The 18428-nt window shown below is 37.1% G+C and overlaps 1 protein-coding gene across 7 annotated transcripts in view; it reads right to left on the bottom strand.

Annotated features, from left to right (window-relative positions):
- The window catches only part of LOC145983995 (recombining binding protein suppressor of hairless-like), a 266841-nt gene that overhangs the window by 95909 nt on the left and 152504 nt on the right, over window positions 1-18428 (bottom strand). The window contains exon 1 of one of the 7 annotated variants that reach the window (XM_083117268.1): window positions 8287-10145. The exons of the other annotated variants lie outside the window; for them this stretch is intronic. The gene's annotated coding sequence lies outside the window, so the exon portion shown is untranslated. Of the gene's footprint in view, window positions 1-8286; window positions 10146-18428 lie in introns of those variants that run through there. 7 annotated transcript variants of the gene reach the window in all.

The following is an 18428-nucleotide window of genomic DNA, read 5'->3' as shown; positions in this document are numbered from 1 at the left end:
GTAATATCTTGTACTCTATACCTCGGAAAACGTGCAATTTTGGCTGTAGTCAGATATTACACAACTTCTAGCCACAGAAGTGTTAACTACAATGTGCAAAACTGTAAATGTCAGCAATGGTAACACTACTTTATCGGTCTAGGTTTGACATGAAAAATTTCGGACTCATTGTTCCATATCGATATTGTTGACCATTTATTTTATTAAAAAGTTTCCGACACAACACGTGACAAATATAGAGCAGGTTGTAAGTCTAGTTTCAAGGACCCGATTGTTAGGCACATCATGTGAAACGTGGCCTCCCTCGACTTAAAAATAATAATAATAATTTTGTATCGTTTTCCGTAAACGAAGAACAAGTTCCTTGTTAATCTAGATTCGGGGCTAGATATCAAGAATGATTTTTTCCTTGGCAGAGGGTCGACCACCACCTCCTTTCCCTTTGCACACACAAAAATGACAATTTGGTTTTGCAGGAAAATATGACCGCCAATTGATTTAAGGATTTTAATTGATGCAACGGGTTGGAAAAAGGTCGTTACAACTAGTGTTTATGGATCATATTTGAGGTTAGTCCCCTATTTATTTATTTTCATTTGCTAATTGTAATTTGGTTGTTTCGGTCAGTTTTTTTTCTCAAATTTCTTTTACTCGGTTTCATGAAATCGCATATCTTGACCGATGTTTTACAACCAGAATTGAGAGAAAAATATTGTGGGATTTTTTGCTCATTTTTATCATTACTCGCCTTTTTTTGCGTTTCAACAGGTCCTTGCCTTCTGACGGTTCATCTTTTACGCACAAAACTGAGTTACGTATCCCCTGCAACGGGGCTGATGACTGCTACTGAACATTATCAGACGTTTACATCAACGATCGAGCTTCGCAAAGTGAAGCTCCGCCCCCTCACGCTCCGGTCAAATATTCTTTCCATCCGATCGTGACCGGACCCCGAGCTGACCGCGATCGAACGAACCTTGACGGGAGCGCTAGGCGTGAAAGCTTCTCTTTAAAAAAACATTCAACGATATTTGACCGGACCATGGGGGGAGGGTGATCCGAGCGTTACTGGAGCGCAGGTGTGAATCAAGATTAAGAAGCAACCTAACGGTCAACGGCTCCAAAGGCGGAAGAAGATGGATGGTCATCTGAACGGCTGAGGAGGCGGAAGAACCTAGAGGAGTATTACCTCTTTAAAAAACCTTGGTCCATCTGGCTCCGGATGGTAGCACCTTATAAGGGCCCCTTACCAGGGATATGGTGAAGACCTCAACGGCATCTGTGGCGGAGAAGGAGACCTTTCGGAACGGCATAGATGGCGGAAGAGGCAACCCACCCTCTTGGGAGAAGAGGGAAACCACTGCCTTTTGGAGAAGGAAAACTTCAAAGGCTAAGGAAGTAAACCCTGAAAGAAAATCCTGGTGGCCTTCATAGTAGAGAGAATATGTCAAATAAGAATGAGAACTAAATTCTTTAATCTAACCATCATAAATGTCTATGCACCTACAGAAGAAAAAGAACAATTAATAAAATATGACTTATATGATAAACTAGAAAAGACAATAGACAGTGTGCCACCCAGCGATGCGATGATGATAATGGGGGACCTGAACGCACAAATACGCAAAGAGGAAATTTATAAAGAAACAAGTGGAAAGCACAATTTACACGGAAATTCTAACGATAATGGTCAAAGACTCATTGACCTGGCAATTAGTAAAATTATGATAATAGCATCCACAATATTCCCCTGAAAACAAATACATAAATATACATGGAGATCACCTGATGGAAGAACCAACAACCAAATAGACCATATTTTGATAGATCGAAGGAGAGCAACAAGCATTATAAATGTACGATCATACAGAGGGGCCAGTTGCGGAACAGACCATTACCTAGTCAAAGTAGTCTTCAGAGGACGAATAACAAAATCACAAAGAAACAAAACAGAAACGAATCAGAAGTACGATAATAAGAAACTGACAGAAAGTATACATAGTGAGAGGTTTAAGAAAGAATTAGTGCACAAACTAGAACAAGTAGGCACAACCAACATGCAAGTAACAGAAGAAGCAGAATGTAAGAAATATGGAATAAGATAAAATCAAATATTGAGAAAACAGCAAAGGTAGTGTTAGGACCAATGCACTACAACAAAGGGAAGAAATGGTTTGACGAAGAATGCAAAAGGACCATCCAAGAAAGAGATACAGTATATCAGTCATATCTAGATAAACCAACAAGAGCAAAGAAACAAAAACTGGAAGAGCTAGGAAAAAGAGTGTACAACATATGTCGGAGGAAGAAAAGAAAACATGTAACAGAGAAAATAAATAAAATCAATCAAGACTTTAAACAAAGAAATACATACATGGCATACAAGGAAATAAAGAATATAAGGGAAGGATTTAAACCAAGAACAAACATCTGCAAAGATAAAGAGGGAGAACTACTGGGGAATGAAAGGCAAATATTAAATAGATGGGCTGAATATTTTGAAAAGTTTCTGAACAACACAGAACCCCAAAATGAGGACCAAGGAGGGAAGAAGAACCAGAAGAGCCACCCACACTAGCAGAAATTCGAAAAGCTAATCGGAACCTAAAAAATAACAAAGCACCATGGAAAGAAAGGATACCACCAGAAATATGGAAATATGGAGGGAAGAAGTTGTTAGAATCCCTACACTTACTGCTATGCAAAGTCTGGAGCCTAGAACATATGCCAGATGACTGGAAAGAGAGTAAAATTTGCCCCATATTCAAGAAAGGGGATAAACAAATGTGTGAAAATTACAGGGGAATATCGTTGCTACGTGTAGCATACAAGATATTGACAAGCATACTTAGAGAAAGATTACAACCATATGCAGAAGAAGCATTAGGAGAGTACCAAGCCGGGTTCAGAAAAGGCAGGTCTACAATAGATCAAATACACACAGTCAGACAGATACTGGAGAAGTGTTGGGAAGGAAACATAGAAATAACACAAGTCTTTGTCGATTTTAAACAAGCATATGACTCCATTGATAGAACTAAAATTGGAAACATATTGACTACATTCAGAATACCCATAAAATTAATTCGATTGGTAGAAATGACGATGCAGAACACCAATGCACGTGTGAAGATACAAGCAAATATGGGAGAGAGCTTTTCAGTTAAACAAGGTCTCAAACAAGGAGATGGCTTGGCACCACTCCTGTTCAATCTGTCTCTGGAATATGTGATAAGGAAACTAATGATAGATACCAGAAGAACATTTGAATATAAGTCGACCCAAATAGTTGGGTATGCAGATGACATCAATATCATAGGAACATCAATTAAAGAAGTAGTGGAAACACTAGATGAGAAATGGAAGGAAATTGGATTACAAATTAACACAAATAAAACAAAAATATTAGTCCAAACAAAGAAAGCAAAGGCAAACAAAAATTTTAAAAAATCAGCAACATGAATTGGAAGTGGTATCAAGTTTTCTTTATCGAGGAGTATTCATCACAGACAAAAACGATGAGATGATAGAAGTCAGAAGTAGATTACAAAGAGCCAACAAAGCATACTTCTCATTACTACCATTGATTAAATATCATGGAGTATACCATAGAGCCAAAGTTACGTTGTATAAAACCCTAATTCGCAGCATAATTATATATGGGAGTGAAACATGGAAATTTAATCAAAGCGCAGCTGAAATGGATGACTTGTTTGAACGGAAAATACTGAGGAAAATATTTGGACGGAATACGAACCGGAGCGCCATAGAAGAAGAAGAAATACAAATAAACGGTTTCATATATACGCTGAATATTGATAGTTGAGGTTTGCAAAGCGTAATAAACTCCGTGCATGCTCTGTAAACAACAAACAGTGCCGTGCAGTAGTCCTAAGAAGAAACCAGCCTCCCGTAACAGGGCATATGACTTCCTTTTTCAACTGTGAGTGCTATATTTTTACCACAATCGTGTTTATCGGACGTTCATATTTCTAAAAGAGAAATATGGTCATCTCTCCCTCCCATTAACTTTGGACACTTCATGCATTAACTATCTGGGGCACACAGACTGAGGAACATGTTTCCTTGAAGCACAATGTTTTTTTGTTTTTTCTTTGACACGAGGAAACAAACGGAAGGATTTACACTGGAGCTTCGCCACATATGTGTGAGTGCGTACAGTTGTTTCCTCGTGTTTAAAGAAAAGGAATAGCAAGCACCGTGCTTCCAGGAAACACTAGGACGGACGTACTGCTACTTCTGTGTTTGACCTTTTAGCAGTATATTTTTAAGTCCACTTTATGCACGAAAGGCTAATCGGAATTGAGGTTACAGGTTAAAGTGGGATCCGAACCACTGTGCCCCCACCTGGTATCCAATCCAGAACCCCTTAATTGATTATTTAACATTGCATTTCTGCTACTTTTGGCTAATCGCGGCGATGGAAATTAAAGGTGATAAAACTAAATGGATGAAGATACGAACACAAACATATATGGACACGTCAACACAAGTCCCACACAGGATTATACTGGCTGAGAGTCCAGACGCCAGAGCCTCGTTAGTTTGCAACAATGTAGTCCAGGGTACACTACGTGGAAGAGAAGTTGATATTTGGGCGCTGTTAGAAAGTCTTACACCTTGTGACCCCTTGATTACAAGACGACTAAGCCATCGGGGAGGCTCTCTACTTCTACGTGTGTGAGCTTATCTTTGTATTAAGTATATAAATGATATAGAATGTAAAAATGTTCCTGTCCAAAGTCGAGAAATAGATCGAAATAATGTATTTAGTTCTTTAAATAAATTACAATAAACCTGTACTCTGGGCAAAGAAAAGATGCAACTTTCTAGCTGGATAACTATGTCGACATAACAGATCACATTTCAGGATTCAGTACCATAGCTGGATATCAAGTATGAATAACACGATGAAGGCAAAAGCAAAGGTTAACGAACCCGAAATCTCAGTTTTAAACTTTCCCACGTATAACACACTAGGGTCTGCAACCAAGACTACGCCAGCAAAGCTGGACATTAGCTAAACAGTGTTTCAACGTTCTTTTGTCATACCAGGAACTGTGGCTAATATTCAGATTTTTTCCTTCAAAATTATGAAGTAACGACTGACGACCGGAAGAAATATGACGTATAACAGGGTTGAAGTCCTATACACAGCTACGAGGGAAGACGGTGGGAAAATTCTGCACTCAGTTGTTTACCTGGAAATTATAGGGACTAGGACAAAGGGGAGGATAAACATTTCCTTCCGGTCTTCCCGCGATTATCTTCAACCCGTTACAAAGCCTACATTACCGTCAGACGCTATTTAGTTCCGGATTTGTGAGCACAACATCGGTAAAGAATAAAGCAGGGGGCAGAGAGGATAGTCAAACCCCTGTGGCCATGTCGGCAAAAAATAGTATGGCTACCTAGAATGTGTAGTGCAATTGAAGCACTATTTCATGAAGCATAGAAGGACCTCCCCGATGGCATAGAGGTAACGTCGCCGCCTTGTAATCAAGAGGCCCCGAGTTCGATACCCGATTTTGGCACATATTGGTTCGGATTCCACTTTAAACTGTAGGCCAGTCCACTTAAGTCCACTTAGCTTATGAATGTATAAGATGGACTTAAAACTCAAAATGAGGCATACGATAGTTTTGGTAAGTAAATGGGTATCTGCATGACAACGACATTCTCACAAAAAGAAAGCCTGTGCTGTGTAGTCATTCGATTTTTGTTGCATGGCTCTGAGATAAAAAGGGATGTTATGTGTGTCACGTCTATGGAGAAGATTCAGACAAGATTCATTAAGTAACCTTAAAAGTTGATTAATTATTTTACTGCATATTGTGTTAAATATTCTTGCTGTAGATGGCAGGGCTGGTCTTCCCGTATGTTTTTATTTATTTATTTTTATTTTTTTTATTACAGAACCAATGTGCCACATGTAGTCACATGGTAGATATTTAACATTGGCGGCCTTGCTGAAGGTTTGCACCAAGGAAGAACATCAGTCAGTTTTGTGTTTCGTTACAAGTGAATATGTGAAACCATCAACATCCACCATTGAATGAATGCACGGTATGGTAGTGATTGCAAACAATCGAGGCTGCAGTTGTGTTTATTCGTCAACACAGACGCACGCACCACTGTCAAAGAACTGTCCGAGTTATTGCATGCGAGTGTTAGCTGATCTCATCATACTAGACACGCTGCTGTAACCAAAAGTGTCCGCCAAATGGGTTCCCAAGAACTTAACACATGAAATGAGCAACTCGTTGATGCGTGTTCATCACTTCTCAGACGCTACGAGGAGCAAAGGGAGGAATTTTTGAACAGCATACTCGCTGGTGCATTACGGGTACATTCAATCCTAAACTAAAAGGTCAAACAAAAAATGACGCTACAGTATGTCACCAAACCCGAAGAAGTATCGACATTGGGGTAGTGCAGGGAAGGTTCTGGTGATCCCTTCTGGGATTATCAGGTACAATTGTCGAATATTGAATTCCTAGGGGGCAAATGACAGTGAAACCTATTTCGATCTTATGGTGACGCATTTAAATCCCGTCATCAGAACAAAACGTCGTGGATTGCTTACAAGGGTGTACTCTTTCAACATGACAACGCACGCCCGCACACTTCACGTGAAAAAACTGCAGCTATTCCTGATATTCGAATTGAGTCTCTTCCACATCTTTAGAGGGTCTTCGCGATGAGAAGTTTGGTTCCGATGCGGATGTCAAAGAAGCGGCGTGTGAATGCCTAAGCACCAGACACAGTAATTTCTTCTCTGCCGGAATGCAGACGCTTCCCAAAAGATGGTGCACATGCACTGAGAAGCAGGGAGACTACGTAGGAAAAATGACATATTATTTTGCAGAGTATTGCTTAAGTGACAATAAAATATTCAAGGTTACACACACGAAGGAAGTATATAACTAACTTGGCAAGCATGCACGGCGAAAAAAAGAGGAAATAATGTACTGAGGGATAAAGTTGGCCAAAGCTTGGTGCTGATCATATGAACTCCACTTTTGCCTAGATTAAGAAAATGTTCACTCCCCAAAGTGCTTTCATGACGCGGTGCAATGCACAAAAGGTAATTGGTTTAATTTATGTTTAATGTATGAAACGGGGGCCAGTAGAAAAAAAAACAACAGGAAACAAACTACACTGGCGAAAACTTCGGGGAGAATTCACACGGACTTCATGAATTTTGAGGATAAAAGGTGGTTTGTTTTCATCGTAGAAGAAAGCTTATAATTCGAAAAAGACAAATGACGGATTATGCGTATAGGAAAGTAGGGTAGGCATTACTCTTCGAAATGGGCAATTATAAGTGCCAATAAAACGTTCGAAATTTGTATATATTAACAAAAGTTTATATTTTATTAGGGACAAAAAGATGTGATAGGGGTGACCTTTTCCGAAGGCACTTAAGTGTCAATCTCACTTTAGTACACCCGGAGCTGCATTCTTGTCTGCTAACAAGGCTCTGGCACCTGTACCCATGGCCAGTATAAGCATCTTTGGAGTCGTGCGTTGTCCTGGGTTTGTCCTTACGTACCCTGAGTGCCCTTTTAAAGCCTCGGCTCTTCATTTTGGGTGTTGAGATTTTTGTCCTCAGCTGACTGTTAACTTTTAGTTCTTCAGTAGCTCTGTACAAGAAAGCGGGTTACAGTAAAACCACAAGCTAAATAACCTGTGCAGAACCTCGTGTCGTGTGTATCGTACTCGCGAGTAGAGCAGGCTTCATCGTGGTCCAAACTGAAGGGATGGAGGGGAAGATGTGCGAATGTAATTTTATTACAGTAGATATCCCTTTCAGATCTCGTCGAATATCTTCCTTACTAAGTGGAGGTGGATGTATCGACAGGGATTAACAGTTGTCACTGCTACATCTCAAACTGTCAGTTTGTTGAGGAAAATTACAGGAAACTAATTGAAGAGAAATTCTGTTCCACAGTAGTGCCATTCCTTGTCCTTTTAAGCGAAAGCAAAGTGATGTATCTACCTAGAACAAATACCTACATACTACCCCAGTAAAATAAAGCCAGCATATGAACATATTCAAGAACTCCAATTCCACCAAAAGAAAGGACCCTTGACTTTTTTATCCGATATATGCGTCCCACCAAAATAACACTTAATACAATTTTTACTATTAACTATAGTTTTCAAATTTCCATGCACGCACGTAAACGGATTTCCCCTCCTCAAAATATTACTACAGCTTATTCTATGATAGGCTAAGGAAATGAGGTAATAGGTACTCACCAATGGATATGTCCTGTCTAGATATGTGTTAGTAATTCATTATTTCTTCAAGTATAGCATTCATATTTGCAAAATCCTCTTCATATTGGTCGGGTGAAACATATCACAAATAGCTGTTAATTTTGTTGGAACATAATTCTGCAAGTACAGCTTAGTTCAAAACTTCATATATTTCTTCCATTCATATTGGAAAGGCAATTGGCAATGTTGCGACTGAATTTATCAGTGTCATCTACACATTCTTCATTATTCACTCGATCAAGCATTTTGTGTATTAACGGATTTTTCCATCTGCAGATGTTACACTTATAGCACAATCACAATGCTACTTTGAGGTAGTTGCTATGAAGGTCCCTGAACAAGAAGGGCCACATTTCATTCAAATTTTCTTTCCACAACATGGATTTCGAAGTGTTTCATATTCGTATATACTTTCAGGCGTTTCATTGCATTCATATATTTCTTGATTATTATTAAGTCTCTGATGATGTGTCTTGTGACGTATTTTTCTCGTTTTGTTTACCCAGATATTATTCATTGTCCATCATCAATCTAATTTCGAAACTATTTTCCACAAAGTAACAACTACGAAGTGCTTCCGAAAACGCCTGCTTCAATATGTTTTTTTATTATTATTAAAGTTTTAAACACACAAATAATTTCGACCATCACCAGTAATTAGTTATTTTTTTGTATTTTGTGCTAACTTGTTACCAGGGTATTTCAATACTAGGGAATAGTTCTTTTCTTTCTTTATATATATTTTTTCATTTCAGTATAATTTTCCGTTTACTTGTTTTTCGATCAACATTTGAAGAAGAAAAAACTGTTTGGTTTAGTTCGAATGCATAAATTTTGATTTGTATAATGTTTGTTACTGGCCTTCGACTCTCTGTATAAGTGAATTCAATAATTCAATACTTAATATAAGATTTAGTTTCAACTGATACTTTTATTCAATTAAGCTTAATCTTTTATATATGTAAGTCATAATTCCACACGAGAAGAAGTTGATTCTTTTATTAAATGCCAACCACTTACATTGTTTTCATGAAACATGATACAAGGACTGGATCACGCATGTACATTTTATACGTAATTTTCATTTTGCTTTTTCCACAACGTATAAAAATAAACTGTGTGTATACTTATTTCAATAATTTCAAATATTTCTGGTAAAATATTTACCAAACTATATAAACCCATTAATCTAATTTTTGATAGTTTGATACTTAATTATAATTTAGTAATAATATCGAAACATAGATAGGATATATTTCTTGACTTGTATTTAATTATTCAATAATATCAAATATCAGTTGCGTTTGTAGTAAAACGTTTATCAACATGTGTAGATTATTTGGTTGTCCATGATATATTTACACACCGTTGGTAATCTGTATAAAACTGATTTGTACAAGTTTCATGATCCTTTATTATAATTTAGTAATAATATCGAAACATATGTAGCATATATTTCTCGATTCGACTTGTAGAAAAATGCTTGTTAATCTATGTAGATCATTTGGTTGTTCGTGATAATTTATACACACCAGTTTTTTTCTATATTCCAGGCTACTAAGTCTATATATCAATAAAGGCTGCTTGCTACTGTATTTAATCCTTGTAAAACGGTTTTAAGATTCGTTTTATTACACAAACATTTTCCACCACAAAGTTGTAGTACTATATAAAATGGTTTGTTTCAACTATTTACAAACGTCATAAATAATATTATGTATATATTGTAAACACATTTTCAAAATGCTATACATTGGTAGTAAATGTAAAATTGCATGTATTGATTTCCATCACATCAACGTGCTTCCTTCCACGGGCAAGACAGACTAGCGTGTTAAAAAAAAAAAAAAAAACAACAAAAACTTAGTATCTGGATAAATGGTACAATCATCGAAATAATGTGCAATAGGAGTTCTCCATATTTGCTTTCCCAGGTTGTTTCAGCAATTTCAGTATACTTATAATGCACAATTAATATGGACGTTTTATGAGTTTAAGCTTAACTTTATAGGCAGTAGCAACATGCAGTTCTCCTTCTTTGAGAGACAACGCAAATTTAACTGACAGCACCTTGAGTTAGAGCATTTCCTTTTGTCAAATTCATATAGCTTCAGTTTCACCCAGCATATTCTGTTCTGATTTTTATATTTTATAAATTTACTGTAAATTCCAAGTAGGCGTCACTTCTGGTGTAATTAGCATGTTGTTGTAATTTTGATGTTTTATGTCCACAAAATTTTCGACGTCTCTGTACTTGTCATTTAGTATAAATTGCTACTCTTGTATTCCATTTTAAGAATTCACTTAGGACATCTATATCTCTCTGTAGATGCACACATGACACGAGCCCCTCTCAAAACTACAATCTTTGTAGTGTTTTTTTTCTCTTTTTACAAAATTAACTATGACTTATTTTTGAACGCAATATTTCTCATGCAAACAGGCGCCAGTTACTAGGATTTCAATGCACTATCATATTTCCGTTTATATGATTCATCGTCAAGTTTTTCGGAAAGTTCAATGCTATTAACAACGACGTCACATCTTTCTTTCATTTTGAAAGGCAAACTGCCGTTTCTCATTTTGTTTGCACTATTATGATCACATTGGACATCAAATATGATCAATGAAATTTCGAAGTTTCCAAACTACAAATGTATCCTTCAAATCATTTCTATTTTACTTAGTGCATTTGTCCAGTTCTCTGAATATAATTGGCATATATTGGATTTTCATTGATTGATTAACTTCTATCATAAAACGCTGACAAATCTCACAAGGACTGAAATGTTTTACGGGATTCGTTGCAGGTAAGAGTAAAAAAGGTTTGGGGAGAAGTATAAAAGGTATGTAAAGGAGTGCTGTAGTACAATTGTTGTCCCCAATTGACCGGTAAACAAACAAAAAACAAAAACGAGTTAAAAAAGTAGCAGCAGAAAATTGTATTTCCTGTATGCATAATGAAACAAATGGAAGCTATACACGAGAATCTTCCCGGCTGCTAAAAGAAAATAGATGCCCGAGATCAAAGAAACCTGTAACAACTGTGTTACTATGAAATTTGTACTCTCTATCATTCATCCACCACTCATTTCATCAATATAAGAATTAAATGAAAGGAACAAACACTCAGTATTCTTCTATCACCAAATAATTCACAGGTAATTTATTTATCTAACACAAAATTTAAATTACCTATAGAATATATCTTAATTAACACTGCAATATTATTTAGACATTGTGTGTATGTACTCCGTTTCTCACAAACACGAACATTCTACTCCACTACAGTATGACTATCGAAAAGTGAGTCTTATCAACACGTTTACTGAATACAGTAACACAATTATGACATCCAAATTATAGAGTATTCAACTGTTTCGATTGCCATCCAAAAACTTGATGGTGGTATTAATTGACAGCAATTACCAGCATAACACAGTAAATACAAAATATAAATGTATTATTTCTGGAAAATACTAAATGCGAAACTGAAACCTTGTCAAGTGCGAAGTGGCTCTTTTACACGTGTTGTCATCCTTATGCAGGAATTCATAACCCTCTCTTCCGAAAAGGAACACACATCTGCAAAAAACCGCAGGTAGTTTCTGAAATTCTACATCAAGAACTACAAGAAAATCATTTCTTTAGGATGTCTTCATTTTTTCTCTCACAATATGCCACAGTTTGCTGAGGCGTCCTAAGCTTTCTGTTTGTAAAGTTGAAATACAAAGGCAAAACAGGAGATACTGTTTCTCTCAGCTAAAATTTTAGCAAATAGTCGTCTGTATAATTCCTAATTTCACTTCCTAATGGCCTTACTCCCATCCCTACAGAGCAGGTAGTCAAACACGGATGCTTCTTCACAGAATTGATTGAAATGCAAATTTTATGTGCGTCAGTACTTGAGCTATTTGCGCCCGTCACATTATTCGGGGTCAAGCCCCTTACCATAAATAAAATGAACACGTGTCTCTGAGGATTCACCTACATTAAAAGCCGAGGCTGTAAAGGGGCGTTCAGCACATCAAAGGGCAAAACAAACAGCCTTACAGAGGATTATAATGACTGTAAATTCAGTCGCCAGAGCCTCGATGGCCTGCAACATTGCAGTTACCGGGGTGTACTACGTGGAAGCGAGGTTGGATTTGGAGTGCCTTCTACGACGGTCGCCCCATTACACCCCGATATTTCTTGAGAAAGAGAAAAAATATTGCTAGAGTTAACGGTGAGTATTGCCTTGTGTGTTGTTTACAAAGCACCACTATGTTTGTTACATAACGCTAATTCATTGACACCCATTTACAATCTTGTATTTTCATCAACATATAAAGTTAATATATGCCGCAGACTCTCAATACAAACACGCGAATATGCTTATCAAACACTAAGTTTCCACAAGTAGCTCCCAACAACGCATTATATAAAAATGTTTAACTTTAATGCAACTTTTATTAACCACTGACCAACGACACCCATCAAAAGAATAGGGATTACTAAATAATTGTACTTTAGAAACAAGTATGGCATTACCGTGGTCTCATGCAACTTGTTTTACCTCTATGTTATGTGAACAGCTCATGTCAACTTTACCAAATAATGTATCAGTGAAACAAAACGCGTAAACTGTTAACGTTAGTTAAAATCGAATTATAGATTTTGTTAAGTTCAAGTCATTTTACGTATTTTATCCTCAATATTTCTACATCTATCTTCTGTAGTTTGGGAATGATTGATTGATTGATTGATTTGGTGTTTTAAGTCCACTTTATGCACAGTAAGGCTAATCGGGCCTAGACCTACAGTTTTAAGTGGAATCCAAACCACTATGTGCCTCCACCGGCTATATAGAGTGAAACTCTTTATGTGCAGTTATATTTACATACAGCCGGTCGTATAGGTCGTAGGTTATCAGTGTTTGAAATTATAAACACTTTTATTCTTGTGTACCCTCACCAACAGACGTTACGTACGCCAAAATTGCTCGTGAGTACCCAACGAAGATATCAATACACTTACTACATTAATTTCAACAGATTCTGTTTCAATTCAAAGTAGTGAATCCTAGTTTGAAAAGTTTACGAATGACTGCTACACAGATTACCGGTATAAATGAATTGTAGAGTTTGAGTAATCGGCACTACAGGGTACCGCTTTCACATTGTATTTTCAGCCGCTTCTAAACTACATCAGCCGTATCTATGCTGCATAAAAAGGTTCAAATGAGAATTAAATACCGGGTGTTTCATAAATAATTGAGGGGTTACAAAAATGTATTGCTAGTAAAGTATTGAATTTACGTTAATGAAACCAGTCGAGAATGAACGAGGAACTCAGTTTTTTTTTACACCTACAAATGTTCAATGGCGCACCACGGGTGACACGGCACACATCGACATGATAGTCTAGTTCTTGCCACACACTCATCAACATGGGCCTGTCGATTAGTGTCTATGGCTGTGATGATATGCTCCCTTTGGGCTGTGATATCACGCGGCATCGGTGAGACGAATACCCTGTCTTTGATGAAACCCCACAAAAAGAAGTCACATGGTGTAAGGTCCGGTGATCTTGGGGACCAAAACATTGCACTAAACACTGTGAGTGATGTGGGTGATTTGAGTGTCGCCTAGCGGCAGGGATGTGAACTCTCAGCTTAACAAAAAAATACAGACACAAACTGTTTGAGTTCCTTGATCGTTATGAACTGGTTTCATTAACGTAAGTTCAATAGTTTACTTGCAATATAATTTTTTGTAACCTCTCATTCTTTTTATGAAACACCCGGTATTTATATTAATCTAAGCTTTAACGAAGTTGCAAAACTAACCAACATGATATGCTTACAGCGAAGTCAGAAATATAAATATTTTAAAAGCAAAAACATGCTCATTTTGAACCATCCACTATTCAGAATTCATTCGGTACACACTTATCTTTCATTGCAACAGATAAGAAAGAATTCGAAGCACAGAGAACTATGGTAAAACAGTAATGAAAAGTGACGTTTCACATGTAAGCTTAGTTGATTTCTTGCAGTAACTTTGACTACACAAAGAAAATTATGGGAAAGAATATGCTACATGGGAATAATATTCTCAGCAAACAAGCTTTTAACAGCTTCGTTAACAATAACTGGTTAGTTATTTTGCTTTATGGCAAAACTTATATAAAACCTTTTTACATCTATTATGTTAGATATATGCTATGATGATGTATCCTATATGAATCAAAATACTGTCAAATAGGTGGAGAGGGACGAAGATACATTGTATTTATTTTCTACAAAGGAAAAAGGTGAATTCAATCCATTAATTTTAAACTACTCAGACAAAGAAACCTAATGGCCATAGTTTTCAATTATTCTGCCACTTTCTGCTATAATTTATTTTAACAAGTAACCTTTATAGTCAAAATAATATAGTAATATCAGTGATCTTCAAAATCACTAATCTAATACAATTCGGGCATCCATGATTATCGTCGACTTGTAGTCAAGAGGTTCCGGGTTCGATACCCGGTGGAGGCGAATTGCACAGTCCAAGGTGGGGTCCAGCCCTCGCCGCAGTTTTAGAGATACATTTATTTTGAACACTGCCATAACCGTGCACTACACGAAAAATTCAAATTTCAGCAAAATACTGCAAAAAAAATTATTTCACTGCAAGATATGCAAATTTTTGCTTCACTTTATGTCCGACACTAATAGAAGGAACAATTTTTCGCAGTTCTCACTGATTTTTTTATCTTTCGGTACGAATGGTGATGGCGAACCGCTAGAGACAAAAGCCGCGGGTCTTCAAGAAGCAAGCCGAATGGCTTGTATTATCCACGCGAGCTTTCATAAACAATGAAACACCAATGAAGAAAAAAACGAAGCTTCCGACAAATAAATTTTTATGTTGTGGTACGAGTGCCAAGTACATAAAAAAATAAAACAGTCAATTTCTACCTACAAGAAATTCGTTCGGTTATTCAAACTGTTAGGCCGTCTTGGCTCATATGTTTACCGAACATAAAAAAAAGGCGTCACATAGATAGCTTTTCTCAAAGAAAAAGAACTTTTTCAACGATAGAAATGTAAGGCATAAATGTACGGATTAGAAATAAATTTCATTTTTTCATCGACTCACTTTTTGTGTAGAAAATCTGGCCCAACACATATGATGGGATTGTTCTTGAAAACTTGTCAGAGTTTAAGTCCATTTTATTTTCAGATAGGCTAATCAGGACTGGACCTATACTGTAAAGTAGAATTCGGACCACTGCCTTAACCGGGGATTGAACCAGCGATTCTTGATTACAAGGAGACAGCGTTTTCACTACGCCATCGAGAAGGGACGGACTACTCAAAACGTAACAATAAATATTAGGTATGTTCGACAACGACAACTGTAACACAAATTAAACATTATGTACGTCTTTATTGCTTACTATTTTTACATCATAGTAAAGAGCTTCATTTCATTCAAATATAACTGCATCGGCATTTATATTATACCAGAGGGGTTTGTTTAAGCTGTAAGCACATGAAAAAAAAGTTAACACCACATCCCTCCCCAGGGGTTGAATTTCGGAAAATCCCTTCTTAGTTTGTGCTTGCGTCATAAGAGGAAGATATTCTTAAACATTGAGGTTCCTAGATCCAGGAGTTTGGGCTACAAACGTATCAAATAATAATTTTTAAAAATAGCACTCCTTCATTCCTCCTCTTAAAAGGGAAAGCATATAGCTCCGAGCCATGAAGGCACATTTAGGGGATGTGGGGGAAGGGCCCCACACATTCTCGATCTAAGCCCCTTTGGAGGTGATGTGATCAGCACCACGTTCCGGCCACCATTATTCCCAGGATTGCCCACAGATACCCATAGATTTGATTCTGGGTGAGCCCAGAGCCGCTTTATGCAGGGACAAGGCCGGAACCCAACCCGGGAATCGAACTGAACGGTCTCCCGCGTGTCAGTCAGACGCCCTACCGACTGGACCAACTTGGGGGTTGAATTTCGGAAAATCTATTCTCAGTGGGTGCTTAGGGTATCAACTAAAATATGATGTAAACATTTATGCAAAAAATTAATCGACAAGTACTGCTGGTCATTATGAAGGATCTTTAACGTGCTCTATGCGATTCTAACAACAGCATATTGCTTCAAGCACCTCAGCTATTACATGACACTTCAATTATAAAAATCTCTTCTGTACAAGCAAGAATAAAGCAGGGGAAATACGATAGAAAATAAATGTGCATCTTGATGGTGTTTATCTAGAGATAGGTTGTTAAACACTCTCAACAACCAACAAAACACTTCCACAAGGATGATGCACTACCTCACTGAGTACTGAATGTTGGTGAGTTTACTTTATTAACAATTAAAAATTGGCGAATTGGAAAAGACGAGCTCGGTCCAACTTCACAGTCACCTCGTTTTCCATATATCAGTCCACATATTTCTTCCTATGGAACTCATATCTTGCATCGTAAAGAAAAGTGGGACTAACAATATGAAAAAATCAATGTAGGAATTGACATAATCATTCATGTACGTACGTTCGTTACGTAACGAAAATAGCTGGAAATAGAATATCATTATCAAATGGAGACCCCCATAAAATGACTCACAAACTTAAGTAATCATTTGCCATTACACAACGAAATACACACTTATTTCGTCATTTACATATTCAATATTTTTTTTGTAAATGTATTAATGCTTTGTGAATACTATGTAGTATTTATAAATTTCAAGTTATTGTTACAATTTCTAGGTTACCGCTTCAATTATGGTTCAATCGGCTTCTTAGAATGTATAATCATTATTTTAACTTGTTCATCTCAGATTATAGATTCACGAATACTGAATTCCAGTATTAAGATTTAGTGTAAGGCTTCATGAAGGAAAAAAAATATGTCCATCATGCCACCTTACTACATACTCGTATTTTGATTGATTCATTCATTTTTATATAATGGGTACATAATCACGTAGGACATTAGTGCCGGTCACACAATACGGGGATAAGCTCCTCAACTAAAACAAAACTGAGGACAGGGCCCTAACAAGTAAATAAAATATGTCTGTTGAAAACTTCCTCACTCAACTTTTAAAACTAATGCTACCTTAGTTCTTAACAAGAACTGAAACTTTGTCTCCAAGGATAAAATCTTCATACCCTACTTAAAGGCTGAGGCTGTAAAGGGGCATTCGGCACAAATACGAACAAACACGACCCCAGAGAGGATTATACTGGCCGTGGGTCCAGTCGCCAGAGCCTCGTCGGCCTGCAAGACTGCAGTTACCAGGGTGCACTACGTGGAAGTGAGGTTGACTTTTGGATGCCTTCTCTGGTCACCCCTTGCACGCCCTTGCTACAAATTTTATTGCAACTTCTGTTGTTGGGGTGTTCAGGCGTTTGGTTATTACTATAACCTCCCTTTCCCGCAGTAAATCAGCTTTCACTACCTGAACTGTAAGCAATGTTGTGTAAAATAACGCGAAGAGAAGTGTTGAAATATTCAAAACTGGTGAAACCTAACACTCCTAGCACTAGAGAGGAAATGAAACTCTTGGTGTTTTGTCCACGATTGACATTCTAGTAACAGTAGGCATGAGGGTGTGACATACACTCCAATTACAGTTTGAGGTGGCTCCTCAGTGGCATATTTTATTCTAAGTGTACTTAACTCTTCAATTACAGTATTCGGTTGTTTCCTATATTGTCCACTTGTCTTTTGAGAATTGTTTGCAGCACGAGAATGTTTCAACTCTTCAGATCTTAACTGTCAAATTCTCGAAACTAGTATATTTCTTCCTGCTGGAGTTCCAACTTATATAGCACACTTACAAATGTATTTTTTTTTTATTATTTTTTTTTAGAATCTGTGTACTTGCAGAACAGAAAACTTGCATGAGAAAATTTATCTTGTAATCAAGGAACTGTGCATGTAATTTTCATCCTACTTTTTTTGGATAATATCTTTAGTTGGGCAGAAAATCACGTAGGTTTTCTTCGTTCCCTGTATCTCTGCTGTGTTTGCTCAGAATTCAGCAGAAATATGCAATGTAAATTTACACACGAACTGTAATTTATCGTCTGCAGTTAACAGAAATTGAAACTAAAGT

This window comes from Lepisma saccharinum, chromosome 2 (genome assembly GCF_977018435.1).
Source record: "Lepisma saccharinum chromosome 2, izLepSacc3.1, whole genome shotgun sequence".
Classification (NCBI taxonomy): Eukaryota; Metazoa; Arthropoda; class Insecta; order Zygentoma; family Lepismatidae; genus Lepisma; species Lepisma saccharinum.
The sequence above is the reverse complement of the archived record's forward strand: the minus strand, read 5'-3'. Positions and strand labels throughout refer to the sequence as shown.